General features: G+C 40.1%; 1 protein-coding gene across 1 annotated transcript in view; it reads left to right on the plus strand.

Moving 5' to 3' along the window:
• Grip1 (glutamate receptor interacting protein 1) overlaps positions 1 to 6956 on the plus strand; it is a 263579-nt gene that overhangs the window by 96819 nt on the left and 159804 nt on the right.

Here is a 6956-nt window from a genome sequence, read left to right on the forward strand (position 1 = left end):
CCACAAAGCCAGTACATGCAGTAGGATCAAAACCCAGTGCCATTGTCCTTGGCTTCTCAGCAGCCCTCATTGTCGGCCATGTTCAGAGAGTCCGATTTTATCCCATGCTTTTTCAGTCCCAGTCCAGCTGGCCTTGCTGAGCTCCCAATAGATCAGCCCCACCATCTCAGTGGGTGGGTGCACCCCTCGCCGTCCTGATGTCCATTTTTATTTTAAAATTAAGCACCCCAAAACTGGAGACAAAGCACTCAAAATGTAAGCTTCTGGGGTCACTTCACCATAATAATAAGAATCAAAACTTGAAGGTTAATATCATCAGGTTGAAAGAAAATTCAAGAAACAAAAACTGGGCTTGGCCTGGGCAATGCTACATCTCCAGGTTCATGATGCCCAGAGAACAATGTTGTAAAGAAAACACTGGTTCAGACGGTGAATGCTGAAGTTTTCAGGAAATGCCATAGCTAATTTATTTCATTTGCTTCTCCTGCTCATGTAGGTATTTTGAGTTCTTTCATAAGTACAAAATTTTTTAACTCTTAGCAATAAGAAAGCATTAAATTACAGTTTAGTTGACAGCATAGTATGCGCTTTAGACATTGTGATATTTTGAAGTGAATGAGCTATGGTGAGAGTTTATACCATGTATTTAAGTTTCTGATTTTATAGTTCTGAAGTTAAGTCACAATAAGGACTTAATAACTATGTCAAGGCAATGGGGATGGTTTACCTGGGACACAATAAACCATTGGTGAATGAATATGTTTCAAGTTACTATCTCTGGTTTACCCCAGACTCAGCCTCTGATTTGCTAATCACCATTGATTGGATTATTATGGTTTTTAATGTTTTAACATATTTCTTACTCAAACAAAAATTTCTTGGGAGCTAGGACTTTGCCTTTTTGGATTGATAGTGAAGTATTTGGCATGCAGAAAATGACCAATAGATACTAAAGGAGAGGGTGGAAGGAGAGTGGATGGATGAATGGATGGATAGATGGAATGGTGTAAGATGGGTTGAGATAGCTGAAGCATGCAGACTGAGGTTGAGATTAAAGAATGGAGCCAAAGCGATGCCGATCTGTTAGTTACTATGCTGCTTACCCTAGTAATGAGCAATAATACAGACTTTTGCTTTGTTTTTGAATTTGTGGATTAGGTGAAAAGAACTGGACCATGCTGGAGGTCAGAAGACAGTGGTGTCTTCCTTGATAGTGTGGGAGAAGTCCAAAGTAGGACATGAGAGTTGTCCTTGCTATGGCCAGTTCAGACTCCTCCAGCCCAGAGTTCCAGTGGGTCTTAGGCAGAGTTATAATCAAATGCAGACCGTCTGCAGCAGCCTCGGGGTTTCTCTATGAAGAGCTCACCGAGCTCCCTGGGTGCCCCGCCTCTTGTTTATCTGCTGTGACTGCTCTATTAGTTTCCATCTGTCCCTTTATTTGAAATGGATCAAGTCTCATAAACAAAGGAAAGTCAGATCCACAGCCCTGACATATGGCATCTGTAGCAAGATTAAGTGGCTGATTTACTGTCCGCCTGGTGGGTCGAAGCCAGCCAGAGCCTGCCTTGGTTTTCAGTTCTTTCCCAGTCGCATTTTGGTTACACATTCTAGTATCTGCTTTTTGATGACTCTGAAACTGTCTGGCATTCCATTTTGTCAAGATTCAACTCTCTATATTTGTAGAACGGATACAAATTCTGCTAAACAAAAGAACCTTATTTTTAAGGGGTTTTTTTGGGGGGAGGGATTCAGAAATAGATTGTGATCTTCTTCCTGGGATTGTTGTGAGAATTAAATTAGGTAGTAGGTGTGGGAACATCTTAAAAAGCATAAACTACTTGAAAATACTGGATAGTCTTTCAAAGTACCGGGAGTGTTTTTAAATGTACCATTTCAATCAAAGGATCTGAATGTACGAGTTCTTAGGTGCCTGTGGAAGCAGAAGGCCAACCCTGTGTGTTATTAAGTTCTTGCAAAAGATTGTGGAAAGAGTCTCCAGCTTTGACATCAGGGATCTCAAAGCCCCCTCTTTTCCATTGTTCTGGAAGAAGTGAGAGCCCCAGTGTGCAGGCAGCCTCCTTCTCAGGTTGAGGTTCATCTGCCCCAGCCCCCAAGGGTGGCTTTCAGGAGTGTACAGCAGATCTGATCATGTCCCTACCTTGGGTTCATCCTCCTGAGAGTTCCTTCTTCTCACTCATCCTGCTAAATGAGACAAATCTTCCATCTCTTATTGCTCACTGGACTTTCAGGCCAGAGAATTTGTTCGTTTGATACAAGATATCGCAACAGATGGGTATTGAAACAGATGGGTGGAACAAATTATTTCCTCTAATGACAAGTCATGAATTTGTTGAACAAGTTCTGGTCACTTTGTTTCTCTCTTCCATGAAAATGAGAGGGAGAATGCAAGTAGATTGCTGTTTCCGTGTAAGGAGCCTCGAGCTCTAATGCCAGCTCTTCCCCAGCATCACGTGTCGGACCCTTGCTCCCTGGTAGGCTCCCAGGCCATGCTGACTGTTCACTGAGGTCCAGAAAAAGTAAAGATGGCGACTATTAGTCTTCATTGTGTTAGCTGTTGGCACAGAGGCTGGCAATTACAGATGTTCCAAAAATATTTTCTGGGCTGAAACAGTCCACAAGTAGCTGTAAGAATGTAGTTACCTTCCTTAGGGGAACATTGAGGAGCCAGAGTAATTTTGAAGCTAGCCTGGCCGATTGCTGGAGTTTAACTCCGAATACCCACTCTTCGATCACGTCAACAACTCTCACCGAGAGTATTAACCACTTTGACCTGAAAGTAATGGATGCTGGGTTTTCTCAAAGGGAAATTACTTGGAGCTTTTTCAACCAGCACAACTACTGGGTTTCTTTCTTGACTTTTTTTCCATTGTTCCATATGAACTCTTATGGCTAAATGTCTAGTCAGTATCCATAAAGCTGGGTAAGGGGAGAAGTTTGAGGTCAGTGGACCTCATCCTGTCTCTAACATATTTCCATTTAGATTGTTAGGTAGTTGATAGATTTGGCTACTCCATACTGCCTATAACTTGTAGTTCACGTGCATACATGTTATTAATTGACATGCTCTTTGATTAACACATTGCTCAAACCCCTACAGCAATGGTTCTCAACCTTCTTAATGCTGCAACCCTCTAATTTAGTCCCTCCTGTTGAGGTGACCCCCAACCATAAAATTATTTCACTGCTGCTTCATAACTCTAACTTTGCTACTTTTATGAATGGTAATGTAAATATCTGGTATCCAGGATCTCTGATATGCAACCCCCAAAGGGGTGGCGACCCACAGGTTGCTGCTCTAGAGATCCTAATTTCTTAAGTAGGTTTTGAAAAGTGACAGGAGAGTCCCTGTTTAAGAGTGAATTCCTCTGGAACGACTCTAAAGCTGTTTTGGATTGAAGGCCCACAGTTTTCACTGTATTCTGCACACGAGATTAAACGCTACAAGACAGGTGCTGGAAACTGCTCATGTTCCCACTGAATATTCCAAACACCCTATAGGACACATAGTGTTGTTATCCCTATTTTTGAAATGAGGGAAGTGCTCACACACCCATGCTCACACTCATCAACACACACACACACACACACACACACACACACACATTTTTTTAAGTACTCCAAGAACAAAAACATGCAGGTATGAATCTGGCTGTCCGCATCACTGCTGAAATCAACCCTGAGCATAATTGTCGTTCACCCGGACGCTCACACTGGTTTTTCGTATGCTGCTCATCCACAAATCTACTTCATACTCTGACTCCCAGAGGGTGCGAGAGTCTCTGGCATGGTTCTTCATGTCACTACCCAGCCGTGGAAAGTGCCAACAGACTTTCTACTGCGAGACTGGGGCAAGAACTAAAACTGAAGATGCAGCTGTTTATCACAGCAGCTCAGCTTTGATCCCTGCAGTTTTGCTGAACCCAGTGATGCTGGCGAGAGCCTGTAATGAATACTGGAAGAAGCACCTGCGTAGTTCCTGAGAGGGATAGGCGTCCTAGAGACTTCGCTATGAGTAATATACAGATAAAATCATAGCATGAATGATAACATCCTTTCCAAAAGCCACACAGATATGCATGTGGTGCTGGGATGTGAACCTCAATTCCCATTACCAAGGCATTAATAATAATAATAATATTCAGCCATATAAGCCTAGGGAAATAACTGCCTGTTCTTCCTTCATCATGTAAGGGCTTACTATTGACTCATTCATTCACTAAGCAGGTACCAGGACACATCTGCTACTGTATAAGCCACTGTTACCCACACTAAGGACACAGAAAGAACAAAAGACAATCTCTGACCCCAACATTTCCAAATGTGTGACTTGCTATAGGGAGTTCCCATCAATAGTGTTTCTCTTTCTCTGTTCAAGGTTTTGTTTTGTTGCTTTGTGTTTAATCTAAGCCGTTCATGAAACCTGAAGAAGCTAGGCAACCTCAGCAGCATCTGTGTTGCCGAACACGCTTCCTGAGGCTCTTATTAATATGCCTTCTCTTTTATTGCTAGAATGAGGGTCTTATAGAGCACGTTGGGATGTAACAGAACAACCCGAGTCGGGGTTAGAGAGATGGTGAGTAAGAACACTGGCTGACTTTCTAGCTGATCCAGGTTCAATTCCCAGAACCCACATGGCAGCTCACAATGTCTAACTCCAGTCCCAGGGGCATGGATGCCATCCTCAGACCTTCCTCCTCAGACATCAGGCATGCATTGCTGCACAGACATGCATGCAGACCCATCACCCATATACATAAGATAAAATTTCAGAGTTAAAACTTTCTCCATAACTTCAGTCTCATAAGTTTCTCTTATATGCGATTCTTTGTACTTGTATCTACTTCAGTCACCCAGCACCAAAATTTCCTGCTTTCTAGATTTCCTTTCTTAGGTACAGATACCAATTTCTACCAGGTTAAAAAAAAACTGAAAATGCTGGTCTTCTTTGGCCTCCTCTTCCTCACAATCTGAGTTCATCTCTAACTCAGGAATTCCTCTCCATTGGTGTATTGAAAGCCTGTGCCTTCTGCATAAACGCTGAAATACCTCAGGCTCTCACATTGCCTGTGTGGAGCATAGTTAGCCGCCCGGAACCAGCATCTTCTGACTGAGCTGTCCGGGTGTTTGTCTACACTCCACACTCTAACCCTCAGCCTCGTTTGAAGTTAGGTATGAATTGAAAATGAGCTGCTGTCCTTGAAATATGACGGCTTTCAGGAAATCCCTTCTTCTTATTCTATTTGCTGGATGCAGTTAGGATAAGTAATGCCATGGCAGACGTTTGCAAACTTTCTCTCTTTATGAACTCTTTAGAGTCTTGGTAATGTCACATGGTCCAAATGAAGCTCCAAAACTGATTCTATAGTTAAGTTCAAATAATATAATGCATATTTTCTCCCAACATCTTAGTAACTACCTGAAAAACATAAAATAACAAAGTTTGTTTCAGTGTGCTTGCTACACATTGTATTTCTTCCCAGGCCCTCAAACCAAATCAACATCTGCAAAGGTATTTCCTGTTCCACACTGATTTTCACATGATCTTGCTTGGATCATAGCATCCACCAAATAAATAATAAATAAATGAAAATCTCAGCTTCAGAATAATAAACTGTCAACAAAAGCAAAACTCTGTCTCAGAAAAAAAAAAGAAAAGAAAGCTAAGGCCATTTTGATGTTAACAAAAGACAACACAAAAAAAGAAATTAGGAGGACACATATATTACTCCTTAATATGAATAGAGGAATTATTAATACAAATATTAGCAGTAGAATTCAACAACTTGTTTTTAATATTATAACATATGACTAAGTGGTGTTCATTTTAGAAATATAAGGTTTACTTAATACTAGAAAAATCTTTTACTGTAGTTCAATATATTATCAAGCTAAAAATTACAAGATCATATTGGTCAGTGCAAAAACATTGAAAAAAATATAACATACTTATGGCTTTAAAATTCTCTTTGAAAGTTAGAAACAATTATTAACTTCATCAATAATAGAGTGTCTATACAAAATGCTATAGCTAGTGTAATGATAAAACCCCAGATGCCTTTCTCCCAAAGACTCTTCTCAATACTTTAATTCAGTATTTAGTTAGAAGCTCACCATAACGTAAGGCAAGAAAGGAAAATAAGGACATGTATGTGGAAAACAAGAAAACATAGAAAATTTTTTTCTATGTTTGTACATGAAATAGTTTTGTGCATAAGACACACATCATAATAATGTCCTAAGGAAACTCACCCAAAACTCACAAACGACTCCCTCAAATCATAGGAAATAATATATATGTGTATTATGTTATATATATATATCTCATATATTATATTTTGTATGAATATATGTCAGTTATATGCTTATTGCCTATCAAGGAACAATGTATTTTGAACTCAGTAATAGAATATTATTTATGATAACTGGAGAGAGTGCTCAGATGTAAAACTAGCAAAACAATATAGAACTTAGATGTTCAAAACTGGGACAATGTTTGTGAATGAAAGTAAAGAAACAAATCTAAGTAAAAACTTGATAAATTTGTTATCTTTTACCAAACAGAAATGTCTGGGCAACAAAGAGTTTAATTATTTCCACAATGTTGAATAAGGTTGCCACAAATCCCATTAAAGTCTCAGGATCATTTTTATAACTATAGAAAGGATTATTTTCAAAATTATGTAGAAAAGCAAAAGAGCCATTTAAGAAACTATGAAAAATTGAGAGGAATCAGTCTGTCTACCCATTTTCAATACAGTATAAAGTTGCATTAAGACCAGAGGACAGGCCAGGAGAGCCAACATTCGGAACCTTCATCTGGCGATGGATGGAGATAGAGACAGAGACCCACACTGGAACACTGGACTGAGCTTCCAAGGTCCCAATGAGCAGCAGAAGGAGGGAGAAGATGAGCAAGGAAGTCAGGACCACGAGGG

Source organism: Microtus ochrogaster, chromosome 24 (genome assembly GCF_000317375.1).
Source record: "Microtus ochrogaster isolate Prairie Vole_2 chromosome 24, MicOch1.0, whole genome shotgun sequence".
NCBI lineage: Eukaryota > Metazoa > Chordata > Mammalia > Rodentia > Cricetidae > Microtus > Microtus ochrogaster.